The 19,499-nt window shown below is 39.5% G+C and overlaps 1 protein-coding gene across 4 annotated transcripts in view; it reads left to right on the top strand.

Annotated features, from left to right (window-relative positions):
* Positions 1-14,044: 14,044 nt before the first annotated feature.
* LOC114103948 (cyclic AMP-dependent transcription factor ATF-7) overlaps positions 14,045-19,499 on the top strand; it is a 101,870-nt gene continuing 96,415 nt past the window's right edge. For 3 of the 4 annotated variants that reach the window (XR_011707078.1, XM_071609803.1, XM_027949832.2), the window contains exon 1: positions 14,045-14,160. The gene's annotated coding sequence lies outside the window, so the exon portion shown is untranslated. Of the gene's footprint in view, positions 14,161-14,211; positions 14,492-19,499 lie in introns of those variants that run through there. The other variant, XM_027949833.2, reaches the window with a different exon arrangement.

Consider the following 19,499-nt stretch of genomic DNA (forward strand, 5'->3'; position numbering starts at 1 on the left):
AATGTCAAGCCACCATAGTGTCTCACTAGTGTAATAGCTTCCTAACTATACAGATGTGTGCCACCATGCTCTTTAGCCATGTGAGTTTCTTCCTCTATGAATTCTCCTTTTTATCTTTTGCCCAGTCTTTTACATTATTTTCTTTTGTAGTGCTGGAGAGCCAACCCAGGGCCTCACACCTGCTAGGTAAGCACTCTACCACAGAGCTGCACCCTAGCCCAGCCTATTTTTTATATATTTATTTGTGCTTTTCTTTTTCTTTCTTTCTTTTTTTTTTTTGGTGGGGGATACCAGGGATTGAACTCAGGGGCACTCAACCACTGAGCCACATCCCCAGCCCTATTTTGTATTTTATTTAAAGACAGGGTCTCACTGAGTTGCTTAGCACCTTGCCATTGCTGAGGCTGGCTTTGAACTCGTGATCTTCCTGCCTCAGCCTCCCAAATGACTGGGATTATAGGCGTGCACCACCACACCTGGCTGTGCTTTTCATATAGATTTCATAATGAGTTCTTTACATATTCTATATATTAATCCTTTGTTATATGAGTTGCAAATACCTTCTAATCTGATTTATCTCTTCAGTTTGTTTATAATATGGTATCTCCACTCCCCCCTATTACACCCCCACCCATCTCTTGAACTTGGAATAGAAGTCTGGGCCTTGCACGTGCTAGACAAGCCTCCTACCACTGAGCTAGATTCTTAGCCTTGGTGGGTTTTTCTTTTCTTTTCTTTTTTTCTTTTTCTTGTACCAGGAATTGAATTCAGGGACACTCGACCTCTGAGCCACATCCCGAGTCCTATTTTGTACTTTATTTAGAGACATGTTCTCCTTGAGTTGCTTAGCACCTTGCCATTGCTGAGGCTCACATTGAACTCACGATTTTCCTGTCTTAGGCTCCTGAGCCACTGGGATTACAGGCATATGCCCAACTCTAGCCCTGTTTTTGATACAGGGCCTTGCTTAGTTGCTAGGGCTGTCCTTGAACTTGTGGTTCTCCTACCTCAGCCTCCTTCGTCACTTAGATGACAGGCATGCACAATTATGCCCAACATTTATATTATTGTTATTATTATTATTTTTTTTTTTGGTGCAGTACTGGGGATTGAACTTTGGGTGTTTTACCACTGAGATAGGATCTTATCTGAATTGTCCAGACTGGCCTCAAACTTGTGATCTTTGTGCCTCAGCCTCCCAAGCCAAGGATTTTATGTGTGTATCACTGCATCCACTTTATACTCTTTTTTAATTTTTTTTTTAGAGAGAGAGAGAGAGAATTTTAATGTTTATTTTTTAGTTTTCGGCAGACACAACATCTTTGTTTGTATGTGGTGCTGAGGATCAAACCTGGGCCACAGGCATGCCAGGCGAGCGCTACCGCTTGAGCCACATCCCCAGCCCAACACTTTATACTCTTTTGACATAGAGAATTTCAGTTCTTTCAATCTTTTCCTTTATGAGCATGCTTTTTTATTCTTATGTAGGAATCCTTCCCTATCTTGATATTATAAAATTATCCTTCCATTTTTTCCCCCTAACAACAAACCCTGGCTTTATTACTAACTAGCTGTAAAATGTTGAGAAAGTTTCTTAACCTTTCTGGTCCTCACAGTTCTCTTCTATAAAATGAGAATAGTAATAGTGTCTATTTATAGAGTTATTCTTAGGATTATTCATTTGTATCAGGCAGGATCCCCAATTAAACAGATATCACTCTGAAATTAGGATGATTTGAAAAAATCTACCTATAAAGATATGGATGCGGGGCCTGGGGTTGTGGCTCAGAGGTAGAGCACTCGCCTAGCATGCGTGAGGCACCGAGTTTGATCCTCAGCATACATAAACTATAACTAAAAATATGTAACTAAAAAGTAAATATTTATTAAATAAATATTTATTAAATTTATTAAATATTTATTAAATAACTATAACTAAAAATAAATATTTTAAAAAATATTTAAAGAAGATCCCACTCAAACTACCTATAAACTGCAGGAGAAATGCAGGCTCAAAATAATTCTTACAAGAGGAACACAAGTTACCCTGAAGGGTGAGACTTTTGTGATCCTTACACAGACAAGATCCTGGAATTCAGAGAGAGAAGGATAATTCCCTACAACCATAAAAATCTATATTCATTTATTCCAAGGTGATGATCAGGGGAGTATCTCTGAGAGGTACCATTTGAGCATGGATGGGGAATCACACAGATAGTACAATAATGTGCGGGTAGTAACAACAGATAGCTGTTCCAATCCTGAGGCCAAAATGCAAAAGAAGGGTAGGTTAGAGTTATTAGAAAGATTAGACTCCATGTAGATATGATCACCTTGGTAGAGGTAATGATCTGCCAGGGATCCAGGAACAGCGTAAACCTGAGGCAATTTGGCAGAGAAGAGCCTGGAAAATAAATACCTTGGCCTTACTGTCCTTCATTCCTTCAAACTCTTACTGGGGCTCTACATGAGCGGAAGCCAGAGGACAAAGGAATAACCTGATATTGTCCATACAGGATACTGGGAACCAATGGAGAGAGTGGATCTGGAAGAGCAAATGAAAAGTATTTGGTATAATTTCTGTTAGAATGTACTGAGTTCAGGGCTGGGGACGTGGCTCAAGCGGTAGCGCGCTCGCCTGGCATGCGTGTGGCCCGGGTTCGATCCTCAGCACCACATACAAACAAAGATGTTGTGTCTGCCGAGAACTAAAAAATAAATATTAAAAAAAGTTCTCTCTCTCTTTCACTCTTTAAAAAAAAATGTACTGAGTGCAAATTTGAGTTAGTACTATTTTAGGCTCTGAGGATACTATAAACACAACAGACAGGGTCCCTGTCTTTTTTTTTTTTCTTTAATTTAATATACATTTTTTTAAGTTGTCTATGGACCTTTATTTTATTTATTTGTATATGGTGCTGAGAATCAAACCCATTGCCTCACACATGTTAGGCAAGTGCTCTATCACTGAGCTACAATCTCAGCCCTAGAGTCCCTGTCTTTATGATCTTATATTCTAATGTGAAAAGACAGATAATACATATTAGCAAATAGAACATGTCAGATACTATAAGTGCTAGAGAAAACAAGGTAAGATAAAGAAGATAGAGTGACAGGGTGTGAGGTGTAGGTTAGTTGGTCAGTATCTCTGACTAGGTACCATTTGAGCAGTGACCTAAAGGAAGAAAGAGAATGAACCATGTGTATATCTGGTATTTAAAAAAAAAAAAAAAAGGAAAGGTTTGGACATGGGACTTAGTCTATTTTCTGAAGCTATAATAAAATATCTGAATCTGTGTGCTTATAAAAAAGTTTACTTAGTTCAGAGTTTTGGAGACCAAAAATGCAAGATCAGGAGGTCCCATCTGTTCAGCCTATACTTATGGTGTCATAGCAGATGGCACCACAATGGAAGGAACCATGCAGAAGAGATCATATGGTACAATAGAAAGCCAGAGAAATTCAGGGACCAGGCTTGCGTTTTTATTTTTTTAATAACTTGCTGGGGTCCATAAGAACTATATTCATTTCTTCCACAGTGATGCCCCCCAATGACCTAATCACCTCCCACTAAGCTGCCCCTCTGGACGGTTTTTCCACCTCAGTACCACTATGCTGAGGATCAAGATTGTAGCACCAGAACTTTAAGGGACACACTCAAACCATATTGGACCATAGCAAAGACCAGGCTTGGCAGTCTGAGGAAAAGTAAGGAGATAGTTCTTTTAGAAAATAATGAACGACAAGACAGCAGTGGCTTATATGAGTGATGACAAAGTGGTGAGGAGGGGTGGCATCCTGGGTGTATTTCAAAGGTAGAGGATCTGCTAATTCTAAAAGATTTGTAATGTTGGATGTTTGAGAAAGCGGATTTGCTTTTTGAGAACTGTGAAAATTAAACAAAGGCCTGCAGCAATAAGGAGAGTGTTTATTCAGGAAAAATAGTTGAATCTCAATAAGAACAGTGAGTTTTATGGCATTTTACCTTATCCTTTTCTCATCTTCCCCCCTCTTTGACTCCACAGTAGCCTTGAAAACCAACTTCTTGCAGTCAGTGAAAGCTGGCAGCTTGGTAGCCACTAGAGAGTAGAATGGGGTTGAAGCAACTTCAAAGCCCAATTCATAAAAAACTGCCATTACTTGACTAGTCTGGTGGGTCCCTGGAAGATCCCAAACTACCTATAAACTGCAGGAGAAATGTAGGCTCAAAATAATCCTTATAAGAGGAACACAAGTTACCCTGAAGGGTGAGACTTTTGTGACCCTTACACAGACAATGCAGAGGGAGAAGGATAATTCCCTACAACCTTAAAATCTGTAAGAGGGCTGGGGATGTGGATCAAGCTGTAGCGTGCTCGCCTGGCATGCGCGGGGCGCTGAGTTCGATCCTCAACACCACATAAAAATAAAATAAAGATATTGTGTCCACCTAAAAAAATAAAAAATAAATATAAAAAGAAATAAAATCTGTAAGAACAGGTTCCAGTTAGAACTGGTCAATATGGGCCAAAGTGACCTAGAGTGGTCATGGCAGTAGGGAATGAAAAATCTGATGTCATCTTGCTGTCAAAAACCAAGAGGTGGGCCAGGGGAGGTGGTGAACACCTGTATTCCCAGCAACTTGGGAGAATCACTAGTTCAAAGCCAGCCTGAGCAGCTTAGTGAGGCCCTAAGTAACTTAGCAAGACCCTGTCTCAAAATAAAAAATAAAAGGGCTGGGGACTGGGGTTGTGGCAAGTGGTAGAGTGCTTGCCCAGCACGTGTGAAGCACTGAGTTCAATCCTCAGTACCAGATAAAAATAAAAAATACTAAAAAATAAATAAAATAAAATAAAAAGGGAGGGGGATATGGTTCAGTGGTAGAGTACCCCTAGATTAAATTCCCAGTACCAAAAAAACCACAATTATCTTTATTTGATCTGACTGGAGCTTGCTGAGTACAAACAGGCTTTTCCCTTCAGGCATTTGTCTAAAATAATAGAGGTAACTGTTTAACACTGCAGTTGTTTGTGATGGCAGGTAATAGTTGGGGCCAACAACAGGCTAACTAAAAAGTCTAAAAGGAATACTGGGGAATTTGACATCCATAGGGGCTTTGGAAAGTTCTAAGATATTCCTGGGAATCTAGAAGACCATTCATATGCTCAGGGCTATGTGTACACTCAGAATTGTGTGCATGGTCAGGAAGTCTCAGTATTAAACACTATTGATTAAACTTGAGGCTCTATACCAGTACAAAGTGAAAAAAGAGTTGTAAACTGCCTGGCTGAGAGCTGAAATCATACCCCAATATGTACTCACAGTCCCGGAGCAAAGACCAATAGACTCATTGGTTCTAGGCACTTAAGAAAATCTCTGTCCAATAATTAGCTGGGCATGAAGACAACTGAACACAGACTTGCATGGACATATATATCAAAGAATATAGAAGTTACAGAATTATTTCAGAAAGGCCACTAAATAAACAACCACCATTAAAAACAAATAGCAGAGGCTGGGGTTGCGGCTCAGTGGTAAAGCCCTTACCTAGCATGTGTGAGGCACACTGGGTTCAATTCTTATCATCACATAAAAATAAATAAGCCTGGGGTGGGGCTGGGGCTCAGCAGTATCGTACTTGCCTGGCATGTGTGAGGCACTGGATTCGATTCTCAGTACCACATATAAATAAATAAAATAAAGGTCTATCAACAACTAAAAATAAATAAATAAGCTGGGCACAGTAGTGCATGCCTGTAATCCTAGCAGCTTGGGAAGCTGAGGCAGGAGGATCGCAAGTTCAAAGCCAGTTTCAGCAAGAGCAAGGAGCTAAGCAACTCAATGAGACCCTGTCTCTAAATAAAATACAAAATAGGGCTGGGGATGTGGCTCAGTGGCCGAGTGCTCCTGAGTTTAATTCCTGGTACTAAATAAATAAATAACTGTTCATCCACAACTAAAAGAATATATATATATATATATATATATATATATATATATATATATATATATATAATGGCAGGGCTGGGGCAGTAGCTCAGCTTGCCTTGCATGTGTGAGGCACTGGGTTCAATTTTCAGCATCTCATAAAAGTAAACAAATAAAATAAAGGCATGTTGTCCAAACAAACAAAAAATAGCAGACCCTAGATGGAGAGAGGAGCATCTGATTTTTACAAGTACCACTTTATATTATTTAAAATGGTTTTCAACAAAAAAAAATTGAGACATGCAACAAAATATGGATCATACACAAGTAAAAAAGCAGTCGAGGGGCTGGGGTTGTGGCTCAGAGGTAGAGCACTCACCTAGCATGCATGAGGCACTGGGTTCGATCCTCAGCACCACATAAAAAAATAAAGATTTGTGTCCACCTATAACTAAAAATAAATGTTAAAAAAAAAAGGCAGTCAATAGCTGGACGGTGGCACATGCTTGCAATTCCAGCTACCCAGGAGGCTGAGGCAGGAGGATCCTAAATTGGAGGCTAGCCTGGACAGCTTAACATGACCCTATCTCAAAAGCAAACAAAAAACACATATAATAAAAGGAAATGACCAGGCAAGTTGGCAAGACCTTGTCTCAAAAAGTTAAAAAGGGCCAGGCTTGGTGGTACATGCTAGCTACGGAGGAGGCAGAGGTAGGAGGATTGCAAGTTTGAGGCCAAGACTCTGTCTCAAAAAAGGAAAAGGGTAGAGATATAGCTCAGTGGTAGAGTACCTCTGAGGTCAATCCCCAGTACTGCAAAAACTAAAAAATGATGCTGTCTATAAGAGACACCCATAGATTCATAGTTTCAAAGTCATGTAGGGGCTAAAAGTAAAAAAATGAAAAAAGATACATGATGCAAATAGTAACCAACAGAGATCTGACATACTACAAAAAGTACTTAAAGATAAAATTGTTGGGCTGGGGTTGTGGCTCAGCATTAGAGAGCTCACCTCTCATGTGTGAGGCCCTGGGTTCGATTCTTAACACTACATAAAAATAAATAAATCAAATAAAGATATTGTGTTCAACGACAACTAAAATAAATAAATAAATAAATACATAAAGATAGAATTGTTATTGGACCTGGGTGTGGTGGCACATACCTGTAATCCCAATGGCTCAGGAGGCTCAGGCAGGAGGATCCTGAGTTCAAAGTTAGTCTGAGCAACTTATCGAGGTCCTAAAGCAACTCAGGGAGACCCTATCCCTAAATAAAATATTTTAAAAAGAGCTGGAGATTTGGCCCACTGGTTAAGCACCAGTGGGTTAAGTTCCTGGTACCAAAAAAAAAAAAAAAAAGTTTTATTTAGAGACAAAGCAGGACTCCTCCACCTACCAGAGTAGAGACTGAACCCAGGGGTACTCTACCACTGAACTACACCCCTGACCATTTTTGGGGGGTGTGGGCAGGGGCACTCTACCATGGAACCACATCCCAATCTCTTTTTATTTTCTATTTTGAAACAGGGTCTTACTAAATTGCCAAGGTTATCCTTGATCTTGCAATCCTCCTGCCTTAGCCTCCCAAATCCCTGGGAATACAGGCATGCACCACCATGCTTGGCTAAAGGAGGACATTTTACAAGGATAAAGGAATCACTTCAGCGAGGTACAATGGTGCACACCGTAATCCTAGACTTGGGAGCCTTAGGTAGGAGGATTGCAAGTTCCAGACCTACCTCAACAACTTGTTGAGGCCGTAAGGACTTAGTGAGACCCTGTCTCAAAAAAAAAAAAAAAAAAAAAAGAAAAAGAAAGAAAGAAAGCAAGAAAAAAGAAAAAAAAATTTAAAAGGGCTGGGGATGTGGTTCAGTGGTTAAGTACTTCTGGGTAAAGTCTCTGTACCAAAGAAAGAAAGAAAAAAAAAATCACTTTATCAAAAAGATATAGCAATTGTTGGGGCTGGGGGGATGTGGTTCAAGTGGTAAACGAACTGCCCTGGCATGCGTTCGATCCTCAGCACCACATAAAAATAAATAAAGATATTATGTCCACCTAAAACAAAAAAAATAAATATTAAAAAAGATATAGCAATTGTAAACATAAATGCACCTAATAAAAGAGTCCCCAAGTATATGAAGCAATGATTGACAGAACTGAATGCAGAAATAGACAATTCGATGATAATAGACTTCAATATCCTATTACAATAATGGACAGAATACTTAGACACATTAACAAGAGATAATTTGAATAATACTATAAACCATCTATATTTAAAAGACATCTATATAATGATCTGTCCAACAACAGCAGAATACAAATTCTTTTTTATTTTTATTGTTTTGAGAGAGGGTCTTACTATGTTGCCCAGCTGGTTCCAAACTCCTGGCTCAAGCAATACTCCTTGCTTTAGGCTTTGGAGTAGATGGGACTACAGGTGCAGGCTACTGTGCCCAGTTTTGAACACAGATTGTTTTAAGGTACATTTTTTCTCTGGGATAGAACATGTTAAGTCTAAATATGGTCTTGATAAATTTAAAAGTATTATAAAAGTGTATATCCTCCTATCACAAGGAGAGAAAAATTAAATGAGTACCAGGAGGAAGAAAAGGGAAATTCACAAGTATGTGGAAAATAAACAACATATACCTAAATAAACAATGGTTCAAAAAAAGAAATTAAAAAATAAAAAGAAGAAATGGTTGAAATAGAAATTAGAAGAATACTTTGAGATTAATAAAAATTAAAACAAAACCTATTACATTTATGGAATGCAGCTAAGCAATGCTTAAAGGGAAGATTACAGCTATAAATGAGTATAGTTTAAAAAAAAAAGATCTAAAATCAATAACCTAACCGAAAGAAACAAAGAAAAAGAAAAATCCAAAGCAAATACATGGAAGGACATAATAGAGATTAGCATGAAAATCAATGAATAGAGAATGGAGAAATATCGGAGAAAAGTAAATAAAACCTGAAGTTGATTCTTTGAGAAGATCAACAAATTGAAAAAAACTTCAGTTAAACTGACCAAGATAAAAATAAAACACAGTGGGCTGGGGTTGTGGCTCAGCTGTAGAGCTCTCACCTAGCAAGTGAGAGGCCCTGGGTTCGATCCTCAGCACCACATAAAAATAAATAAATAAAGGTATTGTGTCCAACTAAAAAATAATAAATAAATAAATAAATAAATAAAAACACAAGTTACTAAAATCAGAAATAAAAGAGGATATTACTATCAGTCTCACAAAAATAAAAACAACCAAACGCAAACAAATTAGATGAAATGCAAAAATTCCTAGAAATATACAAATGACAGAAACTGACTTGAGAAGAAATACAAAATCTGAAACTGAAATTAAGAAAACAATTCCATTTACAATAGCACCAAAAAGAAAAAAATACTTATAAATAAATTTAACAAAAGTAGTTCATGATTTGTGCACTTGAAACTGCAAAACACAATTGAAAGACATTTAGAAGACATAAATAAATGGAAAGACATTCCATATTCACAAATTGACAAGGCCTGGTATTATTAAGACGGTGAAACTCAGCCAGGTGCAGTGGCACACACCTGTAATCCCAGAAGCTTGGGAGGCTGAAGCAGGAGGATTTCGAGTTTAATTTTGGGTTGCTGATACTAGTCTCAAACTTGCAATCTTTTTGCTTCACCCTCCTGAGTTGTTGGGATTACAGGAGTGTAAGCCACCACTCCTGGCTTTATGAATCCTTTTGATATTGGTATAAGGACAGATACATAAGAACAATAGAATAGAATTGACAGTCCAGAAATAAACTCAGGTATTTAAGGTCAACTGATTTTTGACAAGAGTGCCAAGAAAACTGAATGGGGGAAAGAATAGTTTAACAAATGATGCTAGGACAACTGGTTATCCACCTACAAAAGAATTTAACTGAACCCCTACCTAACACCATATGCAAAATTAATCTCAAATGGATCTAAGACCTAAATGCAGGAGATAAAAGTATAAAACCCTTAAATATATATATAGGTGTCAATCTTTATGCCCTTAGATTAGGCAATGTTTCTTAGCACAAACAAGAAGACAAATTGGACTTTGTCAAAACTAAAAACTTTCCAGGTGTGGTGGCACATGCCTTTAATCCTAGAAGTTTGGGAGGCTGAGGCAGGAAGATCACTAGTTTAAACCTAGCCTTAGCAACTCAGTGAGGCCCAAAGCAACTTAGTGAGATCCTGCCTCAAAAAAAAAGGCTGGGGTTTTAACTCAGTGGTAGTGTCCCTGTTACCACACATACACACAGATGAAATTTTTGAAAAGTAGAAATTAAACAAATACACACACACACACACACACACACACACTAAGTGGGGAAGACTGGGGAAAGGCCATATGTTGGGGAGAAAGAAGGAATTCTGTTTGGACATAAGTTTAAAATGCTTATTAGACATCTAAGTGGATTGTGAAGTGGGCAGTTGGAGAAGATAATTTGCAGTTCAGAGGATATGGTCTGGGGATATAAAATTGGGGGGAAATTAATTAAATATATATTTATTTTATAATATTATTTATATGTATGAATAGTACCTGGAACATAGGAAGACATATAAATGTTAGCCATTCCATGTCTAGAGTAATAGCCTATGATTTGTAGCATCCCTTCTCCATTTGTAATGCCACCTCCATTACATACAAATTTTCCTTATATATTGGAAGTTGGCTTCTATCTTGCATTCTCTTATGCAGGAATATTTTTGCAGGATGAGTACTGGGGATTGAACTCAGGGGCACTTTACCACTGAGCTACATTTCCAGTCCTTATTTATTTTGACTAAATTGCTGAGGCTGGCCTCAAACTTGGATCCTCCTGCCTCAATCTCCTGAGTCACTGGGATTACAGGCGTGTGCTATCATGCCCAGTTTATGTAGAAACTGTTTTAGAAGAGAGTAGATTGGAAGCCCAAACTCCTCTCAACTTTTCTTAAGTTTCAAGAATGTGATTCTAGACCTGTTTTACATTTGCTATGTAGGGAGGAATCACCTAGAATCTTCCTCTCAGAAGGTTCTGGGAGGACACATGAGATCCTAGACAGGAAGTTCAGAAAGTTTAGTAATCTGGGACTGGGGTTGTGGCTCAGTGGCAGAGCACTTGCCTTGCACATCTGAGGCCCTGGGTTAAATCCTCAGCACCACATATAAATAAACAATTAAAAAATAAAGGTATTGTGTCCATCTACAACTACAAAAAACATTTTAAAAAAAGTTTAGTAATCTAAAGTGACAAACAGAATAGAGATTCCATGGGTGATATTTTAAATCAACTCTCCTTATGAGGAAAATTTGTATGTAATGGAGGTGGCATTACAAATGGAGAAGGGATGCTACAAATCATACTAGAATAGGCTATTACTCTAGACATAGAAAGGCTAACATTTATAGATCTTCCTATGTTCCAGGTACTATTCATACATATAAATAACATTATAATATAAATATATATTTAATTCATTTTCCCCCAATTTGATCAATTTTAAAAAGTTTTTAATTATAAAATTTACCATGTTAACCATCATAATTTGGAGGCAGATACTGGGGATTGAACTCAGGGGCACTTAAGCACTAAGCCACACCCACAGCCCCATTCATTTTTTATTTTGAGACAGGATCTCACTAAGCTGTTTAGGGCCTTGACAAATTACTGAGCAGGCCTCTATGCAATCTTCCTTTAAACTTTTGATCCTCCTGCCTCAGCCCACTGAGTGGCTAGGATTATAGGCATGCGCCACCAAGCATAGCTCATGATAAATTTTTGAATACAGTCTTTGCATTTGATGTTTCCTTCAGAGAACTTTTTTAAAGAGTGTTTCCTGATAATTCAGCCCCTGGTTTAAATGGTACTTTCTCAAAAAGGCTGTTTCTCAACACTAAGAATAGTTTCTTCCTCACTCCTAGTTACGTTGTCTCATTACCCAGAAGCACTCTTCACTTTTTGAAATAGATGTGGTTTTGGATTATTAACTGTTAACTACCTCCCATCAACTCACACATACACACACACACACACAAATTCCAATACAGGGTTGGGTCTGTCTGTTCTACACCACAGGACTAGAATAGTACTTTGCACATAGTCTGTCCTGTTAAGTTTTGTTAAAATACTTGGTGAATAATATAGTGCTTTTTGTTTTGAGGTACTGGCGATTAAACCCAGGGGTGCTCTACCGCTGAACTACATCCCTGGGCCTTTATTTTTTTCATTGAGACTGGGTCTTCTAAATTGCTGAGATTGGCCTTGACTTTGTGATCCTCCTGCCTTAGCCTCCTGAGTAGCTGGGATTACTGGCCTGTACTACTGCACCAGGCATTGCTTTTTCATTTGTATGTGTGTGTGCTGTTGGGTATTAAACCCAGGGCATCACACATTCTAGGCAAACTCTCTATTCCAGAGCTACACCCTTGGCTCTATAATGCTTTTTAAAAATTGCCAAGCATTTTCATATATCTCACTTGATCATTACAACTCGGAGTAACTCAAAATGGGATTTCTATCCTTATTGTACGGTCTTACAGAAGCATCTCACCCCAGGCCATAGGACTTGTAAAATGGGAGAGCTGGGATCGCTGCACAGGTGGAATGCTTTTTCCAATGCATTCACTCCAGTTCTAGGGCTAAGGGTATTTTATATTACTGTGTTATTAAGGAAGTGCCTGGCTCTGGAGGGTAGTAGAAACGACCCAAACAATTTTTTACATGTAGACAGTTCCTGGAGTTGAACTCCTACTACCACCTCTTTCATTTCCTCACCCCATACAGTCACACACATAGTAGAAAACTGTGGCCACAATGATGGTACTGTTCCCATTAAGAAGAAAATACAACTACTCAATACCTGTTTGAAACCGTGAATTCCCTTGTTTAACTTGCTTTGTTCCTTCCTTGCCTGTTTTTAATAGCTTTATTGAGGTTTAGTCTTTTTCCCCCCCAGTATGGAGTTTTTTTTTAGCTTTAGGTGGACACAATATCTTTATTTTGTTTTTATGTGGTGCTGAGGATCCAACCCAGTGATTCGCGCATGAAAGGCGAGCGCGCTACCACTTGAGCCACATCCCTAGCCCCCCAGTATAGTCTTTAGTTTAGTAGTTCATCATTCTTTCCTTTTTTCCACTTAATATTTACTTTTTTTTTTTTTTTTTTTTTTTGTAGTTGTAGTTGGACACAATATCTTTATTTTATTTATTTTTATGTGGTGCTGAGGATTGAACCCAGGGCCTGGCAAGTGCTAGGTGAGTGTTCTACCGCTGAGCCACAATCCCAGCCCCTCATCATTCTTTCATTAGGTTTGTTTTTTCTTTATCGGTACTGACGATTGAACCCAAGGGTATTTTACCCCTGAGTTACATCCCCAGACCTTTTATTTTGTTTTTATTTTTTGAGACAGGGTCTTACTAAGTTCCTTAGGGTCTCACTAAAATTCTGAGACTGGCCTCAAACTTGCAATCCTCCTGGCTCGGCCTCCAGATTTGCTCCTGGCTCATTAGATTTCTAGACTACACCTTCACAAAAATCTTCTGAAGGCCGTCTCATAATTCAAATTCTGCTTTAAATGTTACTTTCTCAAAGAGGCTTTCTTTCAACACTAAGAGCAGTTTCTTCCCCACTCCTAGTCTTTCTGGGATTGACCCCAAGCCCTCAGAGCAAGCCAGGTAAACTCTCTACCACCGAGTTTATCCCCAGCCCAGTAATCTAATTTTTTTTTCATGACACCTTTATTCTATTTATTTAATTTTATATGGTGCCGGGGATCGAACCCGGAGCCTCACACGTGCTAGGCAAGCACTCTGCCACTGAGCTACTGCCCCAGCCAGTAATCTAGTTTTAAAGTGTGCTCCGTGAGATCATCTCATTCCTTAGAATGTTTGCTTCATCTTTTGGATCTACATCACTACAGATACCGTAAAGATACTATTTCCTCCTTTTTCCTTTCTTCCCTCCCGCTTCTACAGCCGAACACGTGTGACCTGTGTATACAGTCTGGCTCAGCCTTCCACCCAAGGCCTCCCCATAGTAAGCCCCTCCCCTCAGCTCTTTTCCAACTCAGCCCTCACGAATCTCGCCCCCCCCCACCCCGACTTCTCGCGAGAGGTAAGCTCGCCTGGCCGGACGGGAGGAAAGTATCTGCTCCGCTGAGGGGGGAAAAGGAGGAGCTGGAAACAGATTGTGGGACCGAGCGCGGGCGGGCGGGAGGCGACGGAGCTACCAGCGGGTGAGTCCTGTTAATATTAGCTAGTCCATGGTCTGAGAGCAGTCTCCCCTTCAACTCTGGCCAGCCACAGCGTCCCGGGCCGGGGTCTCCCCTCCCAGTCTGTGCTGGACGGGGGCGCTGAGGCGGTGGCCGGGCCCTGTCTGAGGAAGAGGGTGGGGCTTAGACTAAAGAAGACCAATAAGAGAGAAGGAAGCCACGATTGGCGTCGGTGAGCGCTAATGGGAGGTCGCTTTTGCCTTACGGAGTGCCGCCCCGCTTCTCTCCCTCCTCCCGCCTCCTTCTTTTTGGGGGAAGGCGGGGCCAGAGGCCCGAAGTGTGGGGAGAACTTGGGGTAAGTAACCCCGGGGGGCACAGGGCGTGGCAAGGAGAGGGGAGTTGAATCTTAAGGGTAGTGTAGTGTAGTACAGCCTAAAGGAAGGATAGTTAAGTGAGAGAAAGAGAACTGCCAACTATATTGAAGACCTAGGACTTCCCAAAGAGTGGGGTTAGGGACTTGGCATTGGAAAAGGCAGGGGTAACCGGCAAGAGGTAGAATTAAGTAGATGAGAACAAGGCCTTTGATCAGGTGAAAACATGCATTGGATTTTGCTGGAAAAATAGGGGTAGATAATTGGAAATGCGGGTCATGGCATTTCTACTGAATTAATAAAAATATCAGAGAGAAAATATGGATTGGGAGAAAATGTAAGTGATTGAGTTTAGGAAGACAGTAGAGATCTGTTGAGTCTCCAGAAGGCTGCTTTGGGAATGGTATGGGAGTTGAAAAGGGATAAGGGAGATGTTTGCAAAGAAGACGGCTGATATACAGGTCTTCAGCCTAGGTATGCGAAGGAGGCTGGGATACTGACTTAGGCCTTCTAGTGGATATGGCACCCAGACTGGTGACCAGCCTGCAAGAATGCTGAGAAAGGGTCGGGAAGAAGAAAATAGAATACTCATCTTTACTCAGATTTTCTTTCTCTCTCTATTGGCCTTCTCAAACTTCATCACTTCCAAAGTAGAGATGTGAGCTTGGGGCTTAAGTAGCCCCTTAGGGACTTGTATGTAGCTTTGAATTGTTTGTTATGTTCTCTTCACTCCCGTGTTTACTACCCTGGGCACCTCCTACCCAGATTCCGCGTTGCAACTTGCCTAACTTTAAAAGTTTGTTTTCTACTTAACGGGGTAATTGAGTATATCTGAAGGTCCTGTTGTACTAAGGATAGGTTTGTGTGCAGATTTTCCTCAGCACGCTCACTTGATTTCTATTTTTAAAATTTGACAATAGTATAATTTGTATAGAAACATCAATCTCTAAGCACAGATGTCTAAGCACAGATATATTAAATTGAATTTTGTTTTGTTAAATGTGGCTTCTCCACTCATTCTTTTTTTTTTTTTTTTTTGTACTGGGGATTGAACCCAGAGGTACTTTACCACTGAGCCACATCCCCAGCCCTTTTTATTTTTTATTTTGAGACAGGGTCTCACTAAGTTGCATATGTCCTCACTAAGTTGCATATGTCCTCGCTAAGTTGCTGAGGCTGGTCTCCAACTTGCTGTTCTCCTGCCTCAGCCTCCTGACCTGCTGGGAGCCCACATGCCCTGCCCCATTCTTGAAGTTATTAAATGGTTAGTTTTAATTAGCTTATATTTATTTTATTTTTAATTTTTTTTGTGGTGCTGAGGATCGAACCCAGGGCCTTGTTGTGCACACTAGGCAAGCACTCTATCACTAAGCTACATCCCCAGCCCTATATTTTTTAAATGGCATAAATAAAATAGAAATATTTCAGGAAAGTGAAAATTTTTCCTTCATATCTGAACTCAGAAACTAAAGAGTTGTCATAATAGAGCAAGAGTTGAGAAAATCAAACAATTTGTATATAAACATGGAAGATGTAAGGAAAGTGGAAAGTATTGCGAAATATAATGTCTGTAAGAAAAGAAGCTAAAGAAAAATTTGGCAGCTATGTAAGTAGTATTACCTGTTTGTTCTTAATTCTATACAGAAACGGGACAGGCCTTTGCCCTTTGTTTAATAGTTACGTAGCATTTAATAATGAGTTGGATGAATACAGCCAATTAATATTTTCTTTGACATTGCCTGTTTCTTTTACATTCCTTTTCTTTCTTTCTTTTGTTTGGGGGTGGGTACCGAGGATTGAACTCAGGGGCACTCAATCACTGAGCCACATCCCAGCCCTATTTTCTTTCTTTTTTTTTTTTAACATTTATTTTTTAGGTGTAGATGGACACAACACAATGCCTTTATTTTTATGTGGTGCTGAGGATCGAACCCGGGTCCCACCTGTGCTAGGCGAGCGCTCTATCGCTGAGCCACAATCCCAGCCCCCCAGCTCTATTTTCTGTTTTATTTAGAGACAGGGTCTCACTGAGTTGCTTAGTACTTCACTGTTGCTAAGACTGGCTTTGAACTCTGGATCCTCCTGTCTCAACCTCCCGAGCTGCTGGAATTATAGGTGTGTGCCACTGCACCCAGCTCTTACATTTCTGTTTTCTTACTTTTTTGGGGGGGGGCAGGTACCAGGGGGTTGAACCCAGGTATGTTTAACCACATCCCCAGGTCCCCTTTTTTTAAATTATTTTTTTAGTTGCCAATGGGCCTTTATATTAATTAATTAATTAATTTATTTATTTATCTGCGATGCTGAGAATCAAACCCAGTGCCTCACACATGCTAGGCAAGTGCTCTATCACTGAGCCACAATCCCAGCCTTTTTTATGTTTTATTTTGAAACAGGGTCTTGTTGGAGGCCTTGCTGAGGGTCTGAGGCTGTCTTTGAACTACGATCCTCCTGCCTCAGCCTCCCAGGTAGCTGGAATTATAGGCATGCACCCCTGCACCTGCGTTGTTTTTTTTTTTTTTTTTCTCTTGAGAATGCATTAATGTCTGAAATATCAGTAAAGCTAATGTGTGAAGATAAACCAGAGTATGTAATTTTGTTTGTTTGTTTGGTACAGGGGGTTAAACCCAAGAGCACTTACCATTGAGCCACATACCCTGTCCTTTTTTCTTTTTATTTCAAGACTGGGTCTCTTTAAGTTGCTGAGGGTCTCACAAAATTGTTGAGATTTGTGTTGAACTTGTGATCCATTAGCCTCAGTGTCCCCAATCTCTGGGATTGCAGGCATGTGCCACCACCCCTGGATCAATGTATGCAGTTTTGTATTAACCTTTGGTTTTCAGCAACCAGTTGAAAATTTTCTTCTGGGTCAAAAAGTTGCCCCTACAGCACATTGAGACTTATTAATTACTGATCTATTGTTGTTAATTACTGAGTTGGGTTTTAGTATTTCACATTAAGAGCATTGCTATTGGATATTCAGAACATTTTTCACATTTTGCCTGACTTTAACACAAAAAAATACCTAATGAGAGAGCAAAAGTACCTTGTTTTGGTCTTCCAATGTAAATTTTTCTTTTTTCTTTTCTCCTCACTAATGTTACCACCTCACAGAAAACAAGAGTGCAATTTACGGATCAAAGTCGGTGTTGTGATTTTATATATACACACACACACACACACACACATACTGGGAACTGAACCCAGGGGCACTTTACCACTGAGTTAAGTCCCCAACCATTTTTATTTTTTATTTTGAAATTTTGAGATAGGGTCTCACGAAGTTCTTTAGGGCCTTTCTAAATTGCTGAGGCTGGCCTTGAACTTGCAATCCTTACTTCAAGCTGCTGGGGTTATAGGCTTGTACCATCATGATCAGCCAGTGTTGTAATTTTTAAAATAACTTTATTTAATTTATTTATTATTTTTATGTGGTGCTGAGGATCGAGCCCAGTGCCTCATACATGCCAGGCAAGTACTCTACCACTGAGCCACAACCCCAGCCCCCTGTATTGTAATTTTTAAACACTATTATTTACTATGCTTCAATTACTCTATCTTGTTCTCTTTCCTCTCCTTACTTCTAACCCAAAATGAAAATTGTTTTTTTAACCAACTCTTAAGCTACTACTTTGCCTCAAGTAAAGTTCTTGCTCACTCTGAACACAGCTGCTCCAAAGTTCTAAAAGATACTGTTTTGGGAGCTGGGGTTGTGGCTCAGTGGTAGAGCACGTGCCTATCATGTGTGAGGCTCTGGATTCTATCCTCATACCGCATATAAATAAATGAATAAAATAAAGGTCCATCAACATCTAAAAATATTAAATAATAAAAAAAAAGATACTGTTGGGGCTGGGGATGTGGCTCAAGTGGTGGCGCGCTCGCCTGGCATGTGCGGCCCGGGTTCGATCCTCAGGACCGCATACAAACAAAGATGTTGTGTCCGCTGAAAAACTAAAAAAAATAAATATTAAAAAATTCTCTCTCTCTCTCTCTTTTAAAAAAATAAAAAGATACTGTTTTGTACATGTTAAGACTGAGTTTTTCCTAAATTGTAGTAAGAGGGTATAGTGTTATTACAGCTTTCTCATGTATCCATTTCTGATAAGGAGGAGCCTTCTCCTTGCAAAGAAGTTTTAGTTGGAGCAAATAGCACTGCCCTGTAAATGTACAATAAAGACAGCTCTCTTCTTGGGACTAGTTAACAGACTGGCAAGTAATTGCCACCTATCCGTTGGTAAAGGTACTCATGTTAATGTACAGCAGTTGTTTGAGAAAAACAAATGCAGCATTCATTAATACAAAAAAAATGTTCATTTCTTTTGTTGTTGATGTCTTTGAAAATGATTCTTTGGTTTTGGAGTTCATTAAAAAGTCTATTACTTTAAAAACATGTCAAAGAAAACACTTTTTAAATGTTGTATTCCACCAGATACAGCGGCCCATGCCTGTAATCCCAGCAATTTGGGAGACTGAGGCAGATGAATCACAAGTTCAAGGTGGCCTCAGCAATTTAGCAAGGAAAAAAAAAACAAACACGTGGGGAGTGGGGGGGACACGCCTGTAATCCCAGTGGCTCCGGAGGCTGAGTCAGGAGGATCGTGAGTTCAAAGCCAGCCTCAGCGAAAGCGAGGTACTAAAGCAACTCAGTGAGACTCTATCTCTAAAATAGAGCTGGGGATGTGGGTTCATCGTTGAGTGCCCTGAGTTCAATCCCTGGTACCAAAAAAATAAATTAAAAAAAAAAAGTCAGTGGGCTGGGATTGTAGCTCAGTGGTAGAGAGCTTGCCTGGCATGTGTGAGGCACTATGTTGGATCCTCAGCACCACATAAACATAAATGAACAAAGGTATTGTGTCCATCTACAACTAATATATATATATATATATATATATATATATATATATATACACACACACACACATATATATATATACATATATATATATATATATATATATATACACAAAACATATATATATGTATATAAAT

The sequence above is a fragment of the Marmota flaviventris genome, chromosome 3 (assembly GCF_047511675.1).
Source record: "Marmota flaviventris isolate mMarFla1 chromosome 3, mMarFla1.hap1, whole genome shotgun sequence".
Taxonomy (NCBI): domain Eukaryota; kingdom Metazoa; phylum Chordata; class Mammalia; order Rodentia; family Sciuridae; genus Marmota; species Marmota flaviventris.